The sequence below is a fragment of the Pseudophryne corroboree genome, chromosome 7, assembly GCF_028390025.1.
Source record: "Pseudophryne corroboree isolate aPseCor3 chromosome 7, aPseCor3.hap2, whole genome shotgun sequence".
Taxonomy (NCBI): domain Eukaryota; kingdom Metazoa; phylum Chordata; class Amphibia; order Anura; family Myobatrachidae; genus Pseudophryne; species Pseudophryne corroboree.
The window spans coordinates 119,099,131-119,121,217 of NC_086450.1; positions in this window are offsets into that span (position 1 = coordinate 119,099,131).

Sequence of the window (22,087 nt, forward strand, 5' to 3'; positions counted from 1 at the left end):
TATCTCTAGTCCTCCTAGTTTGAAGCTCCACCAGTATCATGTGGATAAGTCCTTAGTATGCTTTAACATTTCCAATCCCCGAAAGCCGGGAAATTGGGAAGTGTCATGAAGTAATCAAACCATGACATTTTCATATAGAGCCGATAGAATGCCCATAGACACAGAGCTTATACGCCAGATAGCCGACAGTGGAAAATATTTCCGGTATAGGTACACTCTAGGAAGTAGGACCATGCGAGTTGGAGAAGTATCACCAGGATACTGTGCACATATCATACAACCGGATAAGTGTACTAGACAGATGGGAGAGTTAGGGTTAGGAGATTTCACATGGAAAATTTGTAACATGGTTATGTCATACTCCGTCCCATATGTTCTCCCCGATGATGCATATTTCATATGCGGGAGAAAGGCGTATAAGTGGCTTGCCCCAAACTCAGAGGGATTGTGTTGCATTGGAAAAGAACTGCCTGAAGTAATGACTGTATCCCATATTAAAATGAAAGACATTCACCGCGGTGCCCAAGCTCCTTATACTCACACTCATTACGAGCACGTCGTTAAACGGCACCTGATAGAGAGGACAGAGCATCCGGCCTCTGATCTGATCCATGAATCCACCGGGATTCAATTCCTAGTCGCGTTAGATATCACTCGTACCGCCAGAGGAGTGATAAATTATAGATATATATCTGCGCTAGCAAACTTGTTAGACAATATCACCAAAATGTATGACGACACGTTCAGGTATACTGGGAGAGAGTTACAAGCCTACAAAACAGAGCTGGTTCAGCATAGGATGATTCTCAATTACCTCACAGCAGTGACAGGCGGGTATTGTGTCACCCTAGCGACTCAGTATGGAGTAAAGTGCTGCACGTATATTACAAACAGCACTGAGGACCCGGCCGAGGTCATAGACCAAAAGATGGATGACATTTTGCAATTGAAGTGGGAGTTCCGAAGGAAACACAATCTCACACTCGCTGCTGTGGGTAATGAGCTGACCAGTTGGGTGTCATGGTTGAACCCACGAAATTGGTTCTCTGGTTTAGGAGAATGGGCCCAAGGTATTATAATGGATGTAGGGAAATTTCTCTTGTGTATTCTGGGAGTCGTCATATTGGTTGGTCTGATATTTAGATGCGTTCGGACTTTAACGAAGTGTAAAGGTAGTACCAGAGTGATGAGTCTGAGGAGTGAGGACACTGTAATAACAACAACTAATTTGATTTATGACCCAACGATAGAGACAATGCTGTGATGAAAATGTGATTCCATGGTCCGTTTCTTTCACCCATTTCTCCTTTGTTTTCCTCCAAGGTACAAGGACATCCGCTTGGAAGAAGAATTTGACAACTTCTTTTATACAGACCATTGATGAACTATGTCACAGACCCCCAATATCCCTAGTGACTTTAACTTTTTACGAAAGCCCAATACTTTAGAGACTGTAATTTTATGGACACTGGAAAAGCTTTTGTCGCCACCTATAGCAAAAGCACCGAGAGACATCAGACAACATGTACATCAAGATAAGACATCAGACAAGACCTCAATCGGCGACTGTTTATTTAAACTCACATAGTTTACGACTGCATTTATAACGATTGTTTCTTATCTTCATCTCTACAACCTCCAGGTAGTATCTCACATAGTCGACAGGTGATTCTCACATATTAGCATTCACATGTTTCCCCCCCCTTCATGTATCATCAACTAAATGTGCTCCCCCATTTGTTGCAACCAAAAGCCGAAAAGAGCTCGGTAGAGTTTGACAGCCCATCCACAGACCCTTGATACGGGATAAGAAGGATTCAAATGTATACTTCGCAATACCTCGAAGCTTGATTTAGAACATGTACGGCACGATGATACATGACCCCTCAAACATGTATCTCATACACACATGCTTTTACTGTCTCACTAGGTCATACTTTTCCCACCTTCTCCTCTCCTCCCTTTACCCAATCATAAAAAGGTATTTACATGATGATATATATTTTTCTGTTTGAACTGTTTAGGAAGTGGCAGTTATTGGTGACTGCCAAAGGGTGGACTGTCAAAGTAAAAAAATATAGCGACCTATGATGCCTTGTACTAACCCCATGCGCTTGCCCGCTGCACGTGCACATTCTCTCCCGTGCGTGCGCATATTCGCAGTTGCGTGACGGCGCCTCCACGGTCGTGCGCTCAGGCGCGTGGTATGTGCATTTATGGTAGAGTTTGTGTGCATCTGGCGGGCGACTCGATCGTTACATAGTTAATCCAAATAGTGTATTTTATAGGTTATGGTCCCCTTAATAATATCAGTAAGTTTGTTTAGTGTAACTGGTTCATGGACAGAGAGATCCCTCTTTACATGATACGAAGGGTCAGACAGGTTTTGAGCAGTGGTGTTTAGTATGCAACGGAAGAGTATATTATTAGTAACATTCCGGTGTTGGTTTGAAAGAGATTAATCGCGCCTGCTTATAGTTATGTTTATAAGAAGTTTATGGACATTTACTGTATTTGCAGTTCATTATCCATGCGGCGGGAAACCTGAGAATCCTTCCCAGCTGAGCATTTTGGAATAGTCACAACCCACCTGTTCAAACTAACCTATGACCTTTGGTTATAATGCGAAGACAGATTCCTGTGTCCAATGAACAATAAGATTGTGGGGCCCTTTGTAGTGTACTGTACTTTGGGTATATAAGAAAAGCCAGCCTGGGCCAGCTCAGTTTACTCTCCACAAAAGGTTTTCATCATTGACTAACTCGAGAGCTGGTTCCAGGACTGCGCAGCGATCATTCCCCACGTGTGTAAGTTTTTCTCTGTGACCAACTTAATCTCTGTCTGTATTTGCCATACTCTCTCTCTCTCACTGTTATTGTTTAGGATTAAGACGCTATTGTATATTTATGTCTAGTATTCTGTGTAGGTGTTTGATGTTAGTGCTGTAGTGTATAAGCTGGTAACTGTATTTTCCCTTTTACATAGCTAAACCTCGTTAGTAAAGGTGTTGGAACCTCAGCAAGGTGTCTGTGTTTCTCTAGCTAGTACAAAGGGTTTCTGAGTATCTCAATCACTCAAACAGCTTGCTTAAATATCCAGGTTAACCAGTGGTATATCATTACAGTATAATCACACACTGTGTTTAAGGTTTAAAAGGTTATTATCTGTGTGTATGCTCGCTGTGTGTATTCCGTACACTCAGTGCAGCGTTTGTACGTGACTTGCGTGCCACGTGCGAGGTCTTTGTACGCAAATAGCGTATGAAGTGCGTAGCACGTGCACGTGGTTTAGCGGCCATTACGGCTTGAAGGTATTATGCAAATGAAAGGAAATTTCCGAAGTGCGCAACAAATGTTACTCTAGGCAGCCGTCACACATCACTGAGGGAACACCACGTCCCACCATACAGAATACAAATAAAAAGAAAAATGGATGTGTGCATGTGTGTTTGGACGACACGGATGCCTTTTATCTGCATTGCCTGACTCCCTACTCTACTTTCAAATGGAATAAGCCTATTTGCGGTGGTGCCACACTAATTCCACCGGGACCGGATTGCCTTTTCCTAAAAAGGCCCACCGCAAATCCTATTTAGGGTGAGATACTTTGGGATTGGCATTTTTATTGTATATATGTGTGATTTTTATTCTATGTTACATCACTTTATGTATTAAAGTACTGTGTCTTTATCCAAAAGCCAATTTCTAGCATCTCTGTTACAAGGGCGCCTATGCACACATCCATTTTCTTTTTATTTGGCTTGAAGGTATTAGTAAATAGCTTGTGTTAAAAGGTAGAAAACTGACTCTATCACACTCTATGGGTGTTGTGGACTGTTTTGCAAGGATTCCGGCTGGCCGTATTTTTGGCTATTGGGAGTCCGGCGTCGGTATCCTGACCACTGGGACCCCGACAGCCGGCATATTGAACATATCCCATTGGGACAACGAACATTAAGTAATGCATGTTAGAATGAGCTATGCCTCTGAATGATCCAGCTACACTGGCCTCCAACCAAATGGCAGGATAATAATTGGCTGTGTGTTACTAATCAATGAATGCCAACTTAGAGCTTAGGTTATATACATAGAGGTCATGGTTGTTCTGTGGAAATGGGTAGATTATGCTACTAAATCCCGGGGATCCCCAAAGGGAAGAACTTCAATGTGCAGCAATATCAGGAAAAGCACAAAATAAGATTCATAATCTCAAAACTACAGTACAGACAGCAAGAGATGAAAATCAGGACTCTCAGTTTAACTCTACCAAACTGATTAGTTAATGTACAGTAGTGTCTCCTGACAGAGACTTGTTTAAGGTTAGCAGCTCCAGTCACAGCTGTCACCAATAACAGTCTTGCATCAAAGTTGAGTCCAGAAACTTGATAAATGTTTATACCCAATGATGAGAGGTCCAACCACCCACTAACATATTCCTAAGCATCGGCTTACATGACAGACACCAAGGGAGCTTAATGGTACAGTACCTATAGGAAGGCACATAGAGGAGTTATCAAATATTCTCTGTTTGTACAGTAAAGTGTGGATATATGTGTCTCTTGTACTTTTTTTTTTTAATTATAAAAATTAGATTTTTTTAAGTGTTTTAACTGATCAATCAACATGTTATCAATGTGCCCTTTGTGTGATTTTCCCTTGATGCATGTTTTTATTTTAAATATCTGTTCTGTTCAGATGACAAATTATTTTTATCATCATTATTCTCAGATTCTTTGTACAATGAAATGGTAAGATGAAATAAGTAATGATAATTAGAGATACATTGTTCTTGGCTCTCTATGTAATTAGCATATCAGAGGAAAAGATGTGCCTGTTTGCAACATGGGAAGACTGTAATCACAGTGAAATTAAAGTCATTTGAGGACTACAGGGTGGATGCAGAGTTGGAAGTAAAATGTGCTTCTAGTGATCAATAGAAACATATTTGGGAAATTTGCATGATTTAACACATAGGCAGAGCTGAATGCATTAGCAGCATTCATTTCTATTTTTATTCTTGCCATTGTCATCAGTGAATACTCACACCTACCTTATACTAGGTGCAAAAGATACACCTCATAACAGGCATATATACCCAGAAATGCTGGTCTACATCATGGTCAGCATTTATGAGAACATGCCCTCACTAAGATTTGCTGCATGAAACCGCTTCTTTCCACCCCATTTACGCCTATTTGGTTGTATATTTACACATGCTTATTTTCTGAGCATGCACAGTGTGAAGTCACACAAGAAATATTGGTGGTAATTCCGAGTTGATCGCAGCCAGCATCTTTTTGCTGCTGCTGCGATCAATAATCCACGCCTATGGGGGAGTGTATTTTAGCTTAGCAGGGCTGCAATCGCTTGTGCAGCCCTGCTAAGCTAAAAAAAATTCACGCAAAACTAGACTAGGCCTAGACATTCTTACCCTGTGCGATGGATCCAGCGATGATGGGCCTGGCTTTGACGTCACTCCTCCGCCCTCCATTCTGCTGGACACGCCTGCGTTATACTCACCACTCCCCTGGAAACGTCTCCATACGGTCCGAATCCGCCCAGCCACGCCTCCGTCCTGTCAATCTTCTTTGCTGTCCGTCCTGCGACCGCTTTCTTCTTTAGACACAAAGTAATCCGGCGACAGCAATGCCGCGCACAGTGGCCACCGTGCATGCGCATTCTGCACCCATTCACACCGCAGCGAAAAACCGCTGCATGCGAACATGTCGGAATGACCCCCCTTATGCAAACATTTCCTTATGACTGTGTGAAAAGTTTTTAATATTTATTTTCAAACTCTCCATAGATAAAATGGGTTGAGCAAGTAAAAGAAGGCTGTTCTTAGGGTGGTACAGCTGGAGCCTTCACCCAATGCCCTGGTGTACAATGGTGTACAATGCCCTGGTGGTGGAATGGCTGTTGCGCCAGAGTTAATGATTCCCATACAAAATAGAGTGGTTTATTGGGTATCTGGTGGTTGGCCCAACTCCCATAGTCCTCCCGGCTGTTTACTTACAGTGCATGGAACTTCATGATGTCTTGTGTCTGAGAGTGAAGAGAGCCATGAAGAGGTGCCTTGATATAATTGTGTTATGCACGCCTAGCTCCCACACTGAGAACTGAGATGCTGCCAGGACTTTGATAATGTCAAATATTACCTTTAAACATAAGCTATTTACTATTACGGACTAAGTACGCTATTTGCGTACTGAGTACCGTAGGGGTACGCACTTAGCGTAACAGATGCTAAGCCGTGGGCGCGATGCACGAGCGATGCGTACGCTCACGGTTTCACGCTTCGTACCAAGCACGCTGTAGGCGTACCGAGTACCGTATTGCTACGCTATTGGCGTAGCGGACGCTGCGCCGTGAGAGTGAGACACGAGCGGCGCAGACGCTCACAGAATGATACGCAGTATACCTTATTAATAACACACAGTAAGAATATGCTTATACTCTAAACCTTAGTAATCTAATACTACAATGATGTAACGTTGAAAACCCTTAACTATGTGTATGCTGTTTGAGCGATTGAGACGCTAAGAAAACCCTTAGTAAGGAGTGAAAACACAAGACCTGGTTTTTGATTTAAAAACCACAGCGGTTCTAACATCGCCGTGGATGGTTTAGAGAAAAGGGGGAAAACACAATACAAGTTATACACTACAAACTTACATCAAAATCTAACACAATAACAGAGAATAATATGAACAATAACAAACAAGAGTGAACAAATTGAAACAAATGGCGAACAGAATGGATAACAAAATGGCTACAGAGAAATATACATACGTGGGGATGATTCGCAAACGCGTCCTGGATCCAGCCCTCAGCATTCAGAGAGAAAGCCTTCAGAGAGAGTGAGTGTCTGGCCAGGCAATGGTGGTCTTTATATACACAACATACATTCACAATACAATGGTCCCTATAATCTCATTGTTCATTGGACACAGGAATGTGTCTCCACATTATAGCAAAGGTCATAGGTGGATTTGAACAGGTGGGCTGTGTCTTTCTCCAACTGCTCTGGTGGGAGGTATCCTCAGGATTCCCGCCGCATGTGTAATTTACAGCAAATACAATATATGTTCATAAACTACTTTTGCACATAACTATACGCAGGAGCGAGCGATCCTTTACTAACCAACACCGAAATGTTACCCTTAAAATATCCTACAGCTGGATACTAGACACCACCTTTCAACCTTTATCTGACCCTTCCTATCATGCAAAGAGGAATCTCTCTGTCCAGGAACCGTTTAAACTAAACATACTCGCTGACATTGTCTAGGGGAATATTAGCTATAAAACACACTATATGGGTTAAATATGCTAAGATCGAGTCGCACGCTAGACGCTCACAAACTCCACCGTAAATACACATCTTATGCGCACGAGACGCTGGTGCGTCCCTTACGCAACCTGCGGGGATGTGTACGCATGGGGGAGTGGGTGCACGAGCAGCGCGCATGTGCATGAGGGGTTAGTACAAGGCATATGCCTCATGATATTTTTCGACTTTGACAACTTAACACAGGGACAAGGAGTCAGTGTGGAGACTAGGTGCACTCAAGGATTGGACTGAGGTGGATGCAGAGATAAATAACACAGAATCACCATGAACAAACAAATAGACACAAATCTTGGCAAGGGCTGTGTGTAGGGTAAAAATGTTCTGGGCAGGTCCAAGGTGCAGGAAAACTCCTGCAGAGTTATCACAGCAAGAACCACCAGCAAAACAGACTTCTACTACTAACAAGGCAGAACTGTCAAAGTCTGGCAGAGAAAACCACAGAAAATACTGCAGCAGGGCAGGTATCTTTTGACAAGCAGAAGTTACTCATTTTACCAAAATCAGGGACCAATTAATCTGTCTCCTCAAGCTGTGCGGCTGCGCGTAGACCAGAGATGTCCTGGCTGCTTACTAACATTATGGGACCATAAACCACAGCTGTCGCTTGTTTAGTGCTGTGATTGTAGGATCCCCACACACAGAACTGAAAATTGGCATGACCACATCTATGGTCCCATAATTCTGAAATAAATATATACAGGACACAAATGTGACATGGTTTTTATGCAGGTTAATGAAACTGCCCCATACATAAAATTGGTAAAGCAAATAAAAGATGGCTATCCTGAGGGCGACAGAGCCAGAGTCTTCACTCCCAGAGTACAATGCCCTGGTGTTGAAAATTTTGTTGTGCAGGTGTTAATGGTTCCCATACAAAATTATAGTGATGTAATGCATATGTGGTGGCTGGCCTGGCTCCCATACTATTCCTAAAGCAGAACCAGAAGAACAATTGTGGACATTCCTATCTGCATCATGTTGGTTCAGTGCTTACCTCTTTGTGGTATACTTGTTTGTGGTATATTAGTAAGGTTGTCTCTTTGAATTATTAATAAACCTACAATATAGTGCAATGGAATCAACCTGGAGTACCACTTGTTTAGTATTGTAATTGTAGCGTCCTACAACACAAGATTGAAAATTGGCATGACCACATCTAAGCTCAACTGAGGAGAGAGTTGAAAGTCCAGCCAGAGGGTGTAGTACAAAATGTTGACAGTCGGAATGCCTACACCAGAATGTCAACATGGTATGAATGTCAACAGTGGATGTCAACAAGTGGCATGAAGACTATGCTCTTTTCTATAAAATGTTCAACTAACCCTAAGCCTAAACCTACTGTAATCCAAACCCTAAGCATATTTTAACAATAATCCTAAACCTAACCCTGAAATCCAGGGTTACTAGGTGGATACCTTATTTTTGGCTCCATAAGCTCTGTACTTCAATAACTACTAAAGTAGAATTTTCTTATGTTTACAATGTTAAGTGCAAAATTAGTCAAACACCAATATTAATAATAAATGCCTCATTTATCAGCAGCAAAGTACCTAAATATAACCAACAACTATTTCCCATTGAGGCCATTATATCATTTCTTGGATACCCACCAACCAGTGGGTATCAAGGGCACTTACTTTTCTTCACCAACCCCAAGCGACTTTTTAATACATTTAAATCACTTCTTTACCCTCCCTCACCTCCCCACTAGCTACTATATGTGCACAAGAACTTGCTTCCTACTTCAAGGATAAGATTGATAAAATCCGAGATTAAATGGTATGCTCTAACTCAGCCAGTGACCTGCTCAATTCCCTACCTGAACCCTCTGGCACTTTCTCTTCATTTGATCCCACAAGTGAAGATGAAGTATCAACACTCTTTTCATCCTCCTACTCCACTACCTTTCCTCTTGATCCTGTACCCTCACAATTCAGCAAAACTTTATCTTCTGTGCTTATCCCAACCTTAACTAAAATCTGTAATCTCTCTCTCTCTCTCTCTCTCTCTCTACTGGTATCTTTCTGTCTTTGTTTAAACATGCAGTGATTACTCCCATTCTAAAAAAAACACAACTCTGACCCAAACACACTCTCTAACTACCGTCCCGTTTCTCAGCTACCATGTCCCTCCAAGCTACTTCAGAGACTTGCCTACACTCACCTTAAACACTTTCTTAATTCCCACAACTTATTGGACCAACTTCAGTCAGGCTTTCGTGCCCAAAACTCCACAGAGACGACACTGACCAAAGTAGTGAATGATCTAGTCACTGCTAGATCAAAAGGCCATTACACACTTCTTATTCTTCCAGATCTCTCTGCTGCTTTTGAGACTGTTGACCACTCTCTTCTCATACAAACACTACAATCCTTAGGTCTTCAGGACACAGCCCTCACTTGGTTCTCATCCTACCTATCTAATCCATTTTACAGTGTTCACTTCTCTGATTTTACCTCTTCTTCTCTACCTCTATCAGTTGGAGTACCGCAAGGCTCAGTCTTGGGTCCTCTGCTGTTCTCAATCTATACCTCATCTCTTGGTAAACTAATCAGGTCCTTCGGATTTCAGTATCATTTGTACGCTCATTAGGGTGTTTCATTTTGTAAGGCAAAAAATAAAATGTAACATTTTTGCAGACCTTGCTTACGCCCCGAGTCTTAGTGATGTAAAAAAATATATATGCCAAATTTCAAGAAGATTGGATATTATTTAGAGGTTGCACACTTTGATCAGTTTTGTAAAAGTAGGCAAAAAATAAGATTTTTCAATGTTAATTACTTTTATTGGGAAAACTACAAATCACAAACTTAAAATAATACTAAAACTAGACACTAAGATTAATAGGTGGTATGATAGGCAAAAAATGTGTTATATTAATCAACTTTGAACGATGCAATCCCTTCTTTTGTTTGCTTGGTGATGACTTTTCTGTGATGCTCGACTACTCTCAACAAGAATTGTTTTTGTTGTTTGTCCCTGACCGATTCGTTAAACTTTTTTATCAGAGAAATTCCTCTTTCTGCGGTATCATTGACCACCTTAAGAGCATTCACATGGCTTCTTAGAGAATCACTGCAGTATTCTGTCACATTGTGGATCCCAAACAATTCAAAGAACGTCTTTGTTTTATTAGTAACGAAATGGCTCAGGTCTTTTCCTTCAAAAACTAGGTTTTTACCCTCTAATCGTTTCATTTCCTTTTTCTTTGTAGGTTTGGTTTCTAAATTTTCATTCATCTTTTCCTTCGAAGCCTGAGTAATACGCTCGTCCAAAAAAGCCAATCCTACGTTTGTTTCTGACAGATACCAAAGGTGTCTCGATTTCTCTTTACCCAGATTTTGGTATTCTTTGTTCAACTTCTGTATACCAGCACGGATATTCTCCTCCGTCTTAACAGGGATATTTGATTTCCTCCCCACTTCTTGTAGTTTAGTACTGGTAGATTTAGCAGCATGCGAAAGTGTTTCTTTCATTTCCTTGTGATGGTAAATAAAAACTAAAAGTACTTGTTCCTTTGAAGGGAGCCGAGCTCCTAAAAATTCACCACTAGGCACCTTTTCTAGCAGCCAATTCCTCTTTTGGTTCCCATTTTAAAGTTCAATTACTTGCAGAAGATGAAAGAAATACATGAGAAGCCCATTAGTACAAAGCACTTCATTATTAGAAATTTCACTAGTTTGAGGTAAAGTGATCAATGTGTGCAACCCCTAAATATTATCCAATCTTCTTGAAATTTGGCATATATATCTTTTACATGACTGAGACTCGGGGCGTAATTAAAGTTATATGAAAATCACATCTATGGAAAAATGAAACACCCTAACGCTCATGATACTCAAATCTACAGATCCTCCCCAGATTTATCACCATCTGTATTGGCTCGTGTCACTGAATGCCTGTCTGTCATTTCATCTTGGATGTCATTTCGCCACCTCAAACTCAACATTTCCAAAACAGAATTAATTATTTTCCCACCAGCCAAGAGTATTTACCAACCTGAGATCTCCATAACTGTTGACATTGTGACTATCCACCATACCCCACAAGCTCACTGCCTAGGTGTAACCCTTGACTCTGAACTGTCCTTTGTTCCACACTTTCAATCTGTCTCTAAATCATGTTACATGTACCTAAAAAACATATCCAAAATACGCACTGCAAAAACTTTAATCCATGCACTACAATCCATTTTAAATGCAGCTGCGAGGCTAATCTTGCTTGCTAGACGTTCTTCGTCTGCTGATCCGCTCTGTCAGTCCCTCCATTGGTTACCGGTATTCTGCCATGTTAAGTATATAATACACTGTTAATTACATACAAGGCTATTAACCAAACTGCACCATCATACATCTCCTCACTCATCTCAAAATATCTCCATACCAGACCTCTCCGCTCTGCACAAGATCTGCGTCTCTCATCCACATGTATTACTTGTTCTCACTTAAAATTACAGGACTTTATCTGGGCTTCACCCACTCTGTGGAATGCCCTCCCACGCACAATAAGACTCTCCTCTAGGGGGCGTGGCCTGGCCAGCAAGCTGAGAGGACGTGCTCTTCAGGAGCTCCTGCTAGCCCTACAACATTTCTCAGATTATATATATATTTGGGGGCTCCCACTGACCCCACAGTCTCCTGATATCAACCTCCAGCCTGTGTGATAGAGGGGCCGTGGCTGCGGAGCCGGGGGACCCTTTTAAGGGTCCTTGTGGGTTGTGGCCTACCCCTCACTGTGGAGCCGGGGACTGTAGTGGGAGTCTCTCCCCGGACTGGGCGCTCGGCTGAGCGGCACATGCCTGCGGCAGCACCTCCGGCTCTCCCCCCTGAGACCCGGCGGCGGAAGTGAAGACCCTGCGAGCCTGGCGGTGGTGGCGGCTCTGAGCGGCTGGTGAGTCCCCCCCCACCTGCTTGGCTCTTGGCGCCCGGTAGCCCTGCGGTGTGCGCAGCACCCCCGCCCCCACTGAGGTCAATTCAAGGGCGCTTATTGAGCAGCATTGGTGGGTCGAGCGGCTCCCTCCGTCACCGGGCAGCCGCGGCCTCCACCCACCCTGCGCTGGGACCGGGGGCTGTAGTTAGGTGGAGATCCGCCCGTGAGTTCCGGGATCGGAACACGGCCACAGCGGGCCCCAAATATACACCTGCGGATGCCTGCATCACCCACCCGAGCCTCCCAGCTGCCGCAGACTTGACACTCAGCTAACCCTCTCTCTATACCCAAGGCTGTCAGGGGTCTTTATTGCAGCCATCTCTCTAAATCCATACATCCTGTATAGCTTACTGGTGTCAGTGCACTTTTGGAACGGACTGCCCCATCTACAACATCTCTACCTGCTCCACCATTTGAGGAAGGGCTATTGGAGAGCTATTTATCATATGTTTCACCACTGATCCTGGTAAAGCTCCTGTGCATTTAATATTTACTGCTGGTTCCTCTTCCATTGCACAGTGGATTCGCCTTATGAAGTACATGTACTGGGTTGGAGCTCCCCCTAGTGGCTCTTCTCCATAAATACATGGACTGATATCTGTGATTCTCCTGCCTTATACCTGCCCGATAGATTTTGCAAATTGTCTCGGGACGCCTATTGGGAGCCGGCGGCGCGGATGCCCAGCACCCGCCCTCTTTCTCCCCGGGAGACGGACACCGATGCCCACTGTGTGCTTATTATCTTAATGGCTGAAATTGATTAATTGCGTGCTAGTGCCATTCCACTGGGAGTCACCATGCTGTAGGCACTTCGCAGCGTACTGAGCAGCACCAGGCATATGGCCGCGCCATCACATGCTATCAATTAACCACCTGTCCTCCTCTAAGCATGGTCAGATCCGGGAAAAAGAAAAGTAATACTACACAATCTAGGGAGACCGTGTCCCAACCGGGAATGATATCGTTCCTACAACCCACTCCCGCAACGCTTTCTGGAGATCTCTCCCCCTCAAGCCCGTCTTCCTGTCATCCCGCCTCTCCTGCCTCCCCTTTAGCAATGGAGCAACCCGCCCCACACGCCCACAGTGATACTGCTCTTCAAGATATCCTGGAGTTTATGAAAACGCTCCCAACTAAACAGGACCTCCAAGACACCATGCGTAGAGAGCTGGCATCTATTAAACATGATATCTCGCAGCTTTCAGATAGTGTGTCCACACTGGAGGACCATCGTGACTCTGCGGATGCCTTTTTGGGGTCCCTAACAGATGTTATTAAAGCTCAGTCGGAGGAAATCCGGTCGCTACGGACCCGTGTGTTGGATTTGGACAACAGAGGTAGGAGGAACAATGTCCAGGTGAGAGGTATTCCTGAAGATGTCCCCCAGTCAGGCCTAGTAAATGCCCTGACGAAAATATTCAACGCAGTTCTGGGTAAGGACCCGGCTAACGCCATAATCTTCGACAGGGCTCACCGGGCCCTCAAACCAAGGGGGCTCCCTTCCGACCGACCTTGGGATGTCATATGTCGATTGCATTACTACTCTCAGAGAGAGGAAATTATGAGCAAAGTGCGCCGCCTGGATGGCCTGGACTTTAATGGCGACCCAATTTCCATCTTCCAGGATCTCTCCTTGCATATGCTTCAACAAAGAAAAATCCTCCGCCCCCTTACGGAGGAACTCCGCAAGCGACAACTGAAGTACCGATGGAGTTTCCCTTTCAGCCTACAGGTATCCGCTTCGGGGAAGATACACACCTTACTTACTCCCTCTGACCTCCCCACTTTCTGCTCCGGTCTTGGTCTCCCGCCCCTGAAGATCCCGGACTGGGACTTCATCCTCCCGGATCTGCACCCGCCCCAACCTGCGGGAAATGGAGCGCCATGGCATGTTGTGAGTAGCTCTCAGAACAAAGCTTCAAAACCCCTTCCCGCGTGCCAGGACTCCTCCGCTACCTGAAGATACTGTTCATCACTGCCCTGTACACTGACCTCCTTGTTTTCTGCAGGAGGGTTGAACGTTCCGGCTGTGGCATGCCGGGTGAGCCACGTCCTGTGTGGCCTCGCGCCACTACCGCTCCGTTTCACTGTGCCCCCCCCCCCTGGTTTCGCCTACAGACCTGGAGTTTAGTATTGTGACTTTACTAGTGGTTAGTTAGTTGTTGCTGCCGGTTACTATTAATGTGTGCTTTGGTTTTAAAATGTTTATAATAGATATAGTGCCTGTGGGGTGACTCCCTTGCCCCGGTCCCGCACACGGCCGCTGTGCCCTATGGGGATGCTGGTATATATACTTACCTGCTCTCCCATTGCGGGTGTTTCTTTGTTTATGATGTTCCTACTCTCTGTGACCTGCTTTTTTTCCTTTCTCTCTCTTTTGTACTGTTTTTTTTATTTTCTTTGGTGACCTGTCCAAGTCTCCTGCTATCCTGTGTTGTGATACGATTTGATGTCTGCCCCGGGTACACTTAAATTTCAATCAACGCCAAAGGTCTTAACATCCCTGAGAAAAGGTCCCATTTATTTCGGACACTGCGATCAGACGGAGTGGATGTGGCCCTGATTCAGGAGACGCACTTTAAGATCTCTGCTCGCAGGCCCTCTTTAGTAAGTTATAGGTTCCCCCTCGCTTTCTACTCCAATAACCCCGAGAGTAAATCCAAAGGGGTCGCTATACTTTTCTCTAAAGCTCTACAAGTGACCGATGTCTCTGTCCATAAATTAGTTCCTGGGAGATTGCTGGTGGTCCAATGCAATATATTTTCTCAGGCGTACACTCTCATAGCCCTCTATGCTCCAACCCAGGGCCAACTGTCCTTTTTTCGGTCCCAAATTCCCCGACTTGAAGCCCTCATGATGGGTATTGTTGTTTTGGGAGGCGACTTAAACTGGTCCATGGACCCCTCCATTGACACCTCCCCGCCAGCCTCTAAATTCTCTGCACAAAAACATAGACAGGTTAGGAAGGTATTCCACGAATTTCAACTAGCTGACTCTCGGAGGGTCACTCATCCCGCTGACAGAGATTTCTCATTCTTCTCACACCCACATCAGGTTTATTCACACCTAGACTATTTGTTTTTGAGCCATAGACACCTCCCCTTATTAGTGGATGCCTCTATTGGCTCCATTACTTGGTCAGACCATGCCCCGGTATTCCTATCTCTCTCAGCCCCCTCCCGATCCCCTGGCCCATGGACCTGGCGCCTTAATGAATCCCTCCTATACGATGAGTATTGCAAATCAGAACTAGATAAGGTGTTATCTGATTACTTTGCCATTAACGACACGGGGGATCTCTCCAAAATCATGGTCTGGGAGGCCCACAAATGTGTCATAAGGGGTAAATTGATCCAATTAGGCTCTTTCGGGAAGAAAAATAGACTGGCCTTAATTACCGCACTGTTGTATAAAATCCATTCTCTGGAGGCCCGCCATAAATCCTCCCTGTCTCCCTCCGATTTGGAGGAGCTGTCTGAAGCCCGGACGCACCTCCGGACAATCCTCAATAACAAAACCCAAGCCTCTCTGTGTAAATGTAACAGCAAATACTATAAATGGGGAAATAAGCCAGGATGCTTGCTAGCACAGGCGATTAGATCCCAGAGAATGGCCTCTTTTATTCCCTCCATGAAAAATAGCGCGGGCTCCATATGCTTTAAGTCACCGGAGATAGCAGCGAGTTTTAAAAATTATTATAATACCTTATATAACCTAGGTGACCCTTCTCCGGCCCACGATCCCCCTTCTAATATGTTGAGATCCAGGAAATACTTAGCTAAAGTGGCATTTCCTCGGTTGTCACTCTCCGACCATGACTCCCTGGAAGCTCCCTTCACCTTAACTGAGGTGGAACAAGTTATCTCCTCCACACCCCTATGCAAAAGCCCGGGCCCGGACGGTTTTACCGCCACCTATTATAAGACATTTAAGGAGACTCTAGCCCCCAGATTATTACAGGCCTTTAACTCCATCTCCGCAGATACGCACTTCTCACGTCAGTCCCTTGAGGCTCAAATTACTGTGATTCCTAAACAGGGGAAGGACCCCTCAGTGTGTTCCAGTTACAGGCTCATTTCTTTGCTTAATGTGGATTTCAAACTTTTTGTGAAATTGATGGCTCTTAGATTGAACGAATTTCTCCCATCACTAATTCACAGTGACCAGGTGGGCTTTGTCCCGGGCCGTGAAGCAAAAGATAATACGACAAAGATCCTCAACCTTATACATCTGGCATCTAGCAGCAGGACATCTACTGTGTTACTGTCTACAGATGCCGAAAAGGCCTTCGACAGAGTCAATTGGGACTTTATGAGGGCGGTACTGGAGCACATTGGGTTGGGTCCACAGGCCCTCCATAAAATATTATCACTCTATACACAGCCATCGGCTAGAGTGTGGGTTAATGGGATCCTTTCTGATAATTTCTCTATAAGTAATGGAACGAGACAGGGCTGTCCTTTGTCCCCCCTGATTTTTGTTCTTTGTTTCGAAGCCTTGGCCAGGGCTATTAGAGCGAATGACTGTATTAAGGGGCTTCAAGTAGGTAACATGGAATATAAACTTGCTCTGTTTGCAGATGACCTGCTGACAGTTGTCACACAACCCACCCACTCACTTTCTCACCTGATGTGTGAATTGGACACTTTCAGTTCACTTTCAGGTTTTAAAGTTAACACGTCTAAATCCTATGCCCTTCATGTCTCAACCCCTCAAACGATTTTAACTGTCTTGAAATCCACTTTCCCATTTATATGGAGAGATTCCCACATCACGCACCTAGGAGTCCAGCTTCCCAGCGACTCATCGCGTCTGTTGTCCCTGAACTTCCACCCTATTCTCCAGGCCATTAGAAACGACTACTGCAGATGGCATCACAACAATATTTCATCGCTAGGCAGAATCAATGTTGTAAAAATGAACACTTTACCCAAATTGCTCTATCTCCTCCAGACCTTACCAATTCGAATCCCGGATTCCTGGTACCAGACTGTAGGATCCTTGATCCAACAATTTATCTGGCGCCGCAAGAGGCCAAGAATTGGTAGAACCGTTCTGACTCGCCCACCTAAAAAAGGTGGGTTTCAACTCCCAGATATTAAAACCTATTACCATGCAATCCTCCTGAACAGGGTCTTGGACTGGACCAGGAGTCGGGAGGTGAAACAGTGGGTGGTCTTGGAGGGCCTATGTATTCAGCTGTACCCCGAAATTTTCCCTTGGCTCCTGACCTTACCCAAACTCCCGCACCCTCACCCGACTGTTTCCCCTACGCTCTCCTTTTGGAGGGGGATAAGGCGACGACCGTCCCTTTCCTCGGTCTTTGGCCCCCTTACTTCCTTTTTGAGCAACCCGGCTTTCCCACCTGGCCTCTCCCTGAGTTATTACCAAAACTGGGCGCTGGAGGGACTTTTTAGGGTAGGCCAGCTAGTTCAACCATCCGGGGTTAAGCAATTCTCGGATATTCGAGCAAAATGGGAGGTCCCGCAGGCTGACTTCTGGAAGTTCTTACAGGTTCGACACTTCCTATATACGGATAATATATACCGGCAAGTATCCCGGGAGCTGACTCCATTTGAAAAGATGTGTGTGGCGCCCCTGAACCCCGTACACACGGTGTCCACCCTGTATAGACTCTTATGTGCATCCGACTCCTTGGCCCCTCCTCTTTTCACCCAGAAATGGGAAAGAGACCTGAACATCTCACTCTCAGACAGGGATTGGGACTCTATTTTTCTTAAAGCCCATAAGAGTTCCATATCCATACAGGTCAGAGAAACACAATATAAGATTCTGATGAGATGGTACAGGCACCCTACCCTCCTCCACGCCATTTCCCCATCTATCTCACCTGCCTGTTGGAGATGTCATAAAGACCTAGGCTCTTTGTTGCACATCTGGTGGACCTGTCCCCTTATTAAATCTTTTTGGGGTGATGTAATTTCCATCTCCGGGGTTATTCTGCATGCTCCTGTCCCATCTGACCCGGCTTTTTGGTTGTTGAACCACTCCACTACCCCACTCTCTACCTATAAGTCATCACTATTACGACACCTTGGAAATGCCACCCGGGCAGTAATTCCCACTCTGTGGAGGACCTCCAGTCCTCCTACATGGTGTACCTGGTTCTCTAGACTGGACTATTACATGAATATGGAAGATATATTACTGAGCGCTGGGGACAGACGGTCCGAGTTTATTGCTACGTGGTTGCCTTGGATAGAATATAAGACCTCTGAGTCGTACAAGACCTATACCTCTTCTACGAAATGAGATGGGAGATGGGAGCCTAGTGGTCATTTGTCCCGGGCTTGCACGTTTGAATATATCTGTTAATTTCACATATCCTTCCCTCCTCTTCTTTGCATTCTCGGCTCGTTCACCTTTTTCTCTGTTATGTTCTTTTTCTCGTCCTGTGTCTGTTTTCTTCTAATGTTCCCTACTTCAAAAATGTTAGTGCAGACTTTGGATGTATTGAATACGCGGCTACAATTTTGTTTATATTTCTGTACGCCACTATATTTAGCCGTTTACTGTTGACATGTTCATACGTGTTTATATGTTGGCACAAGTCTGTACTCTTATCAATAAAAACAGATTATACAAAAAAAAAGACTCTCCTCTAGTCTCCGAACCTTTTAAATATTCCCTGAAAACTCATCTCTTCAGACAAGCCTATTAAATTCCAGACCCACCCACATAACCTTCAATGCTTCCCTATCTAATTACATCCTCTCTATACAGTCCACATAACCTCACATATTTTGTCTTCCAACATTTCTGGGTGATCATCATAGGCGTGCGCAGCACATTTTATTAGGGGGTGCACCGTCGGAGGGGTGATTCTAGCACCGCCTTTTGGGCGTGTCTAGCACCATCTATTGACGTCAACGCATTATAAAATATCCACCCTTGTGCCAATCCTAATAAAAAAGACACATTGTCAGATGTTGTGAGGTGCACCAAACAAACACCCCTGATGGCACTCACTGCAATTACACTGCTCCTCCTCAGCCTGGTCTGGCTCCCCCTCTCTTTCCCCTGCAAGCTGCAGCAGCTTACTTACAAGTCAGTCACTCACTGACAGTCGCAGACTAGTACTGCTGCTGCTGGAAACACGAGTGACGTGTCAATGCTGCTGCCAACCGCCTGCCAGTATTGAATTTGTCTTCCTAAGAGGAACGCTGGCTGCATGCTGCTCCTCATCAGTGTCTGGCGTTGGCATAGCATAGAAGAAGAGAGGTGGGCATGTGGCGGGTGTGATGGGTGGGCGGTGGCATCCTTGATTAACCCAGGCGTCCGGTCAGTAATGCAGTCCTGACAGGGTGCAGCGCAGAGGGGACAGTAATCAGCCTGCTCGGCGAATGCTGCATCATGCATGTGAGATCGGGGTGCCAGACATTAGGGGGTGCCTGTGCGCACCAGGCACCCCCCCTGCGCACACCTATGGTGATCATATCATACAACCAATTAAGAACCTAGCAATCTGGTGGACCATTATGCAATAGGTAGCATCTATCCTTGTGTATCATTGCCTATTTCCCTATAGATTGTAAGCTTGCGAGCAGGGCCTTCCCACCTCTATGTCTGTCTGTCTTTGCCCAGTTTTGTTCTATAACTGTTGTTCTAATTGTAAAGCGCAACGGAATGTGCTGCGCTATATAAGAAACTGCAAATAAATAAATTGAGTGCATTCACACATAAATAAAAATGCTTTGTGCAGTTCAGATTCCCTCCTTAGACAATCACTATGGCTCATCTGTGTCTGGAGTACTGGACTCTCCTGACATCCTGTTTTGTATAAACCACTCACAGACCATCTATTTCCAATTGAGTCTACAGTTTCTCTAGAATGTCGCTTATCTCACCTGCCTCCTGCAGTTCACACCACAGACCCTTTGCTCAGCCATCTCATGATCTCTTCTCTAAAACATCTCCTCAGCTCTTCTATTTCTCAGATCTCCTGCAGGACACACAATGGGTCCTGTATTCAGTTCATTTATGAGCACCCTGACCTAATTCCAATCTGCTTCTGGATTAATTAAAAAGTATAGTATAGTGTAGTTATGTTAAGACTCAAATTATCCTTGTCACTTGTAACTAATGAGTATTAACAGTACTAACCCTATGGCATGCTTCAGTCATGGAAAGAATTTTCAACACCAACTGGTGGTAATAGATATCTCTAAGTTTGGGTAAAAGCTCAATAACAGCTGACTTTCTAATTTGCGGGGTTGCTACCTTTGTTTAGGCTGTATTACTTGCAGATACCAACAACGAAGCCCATCTTTCAAACATCCCCATTCAAATAAAATCTACCAAATACAACATGTGGTTACATATATTATCATATATCTGTTAGGAATGTCTGTGTTTGTTTTGCCTTGCATTATCTCATTCCTGCCTCTAGGGATCTCACTTGCTGCCTCAGGTCCGAATGGCAGTTGCACACTGTCTCTGCAGGTTAATTACCTGATTGTGAGCAGCTGGGGCCAACACCTGGTGCTGCTATTTAACTCCAGCTCACCAGCATCTAGGTGCAGATCATTGTGGTTCCGTCTGGAGTGCGACTAGGCTCTCTCCAGTAATCTTGTCCTGATTCTGCCTTATCTACATCTTGGAGACATTCCCTGCAGTTTGCCGTTTCATATGCCTTGCTACAAGACTTCTAACCCTGCCGGTTCAGCATCTGCATTCCTGAATTATTATTTGCAGTCTGTTTCCACCCCTGCCTGATTACTACGTTTTTGGTATGTTATTTTTCCCCTGCTTGATTTATACCCGGATATCTTCATGTTTATTTCACATCTGTGTTTAACCTGGACTATACCAATATTCAAGCATAACCTTCCGTGTTCGGTTCCATGTAAATCAAGGATCCAGTTTCTGTATGTATATATTTTGCTACTTCTTTTTCCACAATAAACCTTACTTAATTTTCATCTGCCTTCAGCTGACCTCATTTCAAGTATGCACACACAGAGAACCCTAGTAATCGTAACAATATCTCTGCAAACTTTATTACATTTGTCAGACCACTTTAAACAACATAGACACACTTTGGCATCTCTACAGTACAAAATCATAGACCATGCACTCCTGTCCACCTGAGGGGGAGATTGGGCAGGAAGGTTACTAATACCCCTTTCAGACTGACAACAGCCGGGTCGCACCCGGGAATGTGTACATGGGTGCTTCCCAGGTGCGACCCGGCTTGAGACACCTTCAGACTTGCGGCCCGACCTGGCATATTGCCGGGTTGGTGACATCACCGCTGACGCTACCAGATGCTGTGCTTGGAGATAATCTTCTCCAAGCACCGCCTCCTCCTATGCAGAGAACGGGTGCCGGGTCGTCTTGACCCAGCATACCCATTCACACTGCACCGCATCCCGGGACAATCCCGGATTCAACCCTGGTCGAGAGGACCATACTGAGCAAATTCCCGGGTTGATGTGTGGTCATGTGCAATAACCCGGGAAATTTTTGTCAGTCTGAAAGGGGTATTACATTTGAAACTAAATTAATCCTTTATCTGGACACCTGACATCCCAAATGGCATAATGAAAAAATCTTGTGGAATGCTAGTAGTTAAAATGTTTTGTATCAACCTACCTTTCTTTCTATTAATCAGATATGGTACACCAGCATGATCGTGCTGGTGGATAAAGGCGACAAGACATTTGGACTTTCTGTACAGTGGCTTCTTAATTTTTTCATAGCTATGCTGTCATGTATTTTTTTACGATTGGCAGTAAGTTTTAGTATAACTTTCTGTCTATTTTTATTATGTTTTATTTTACAC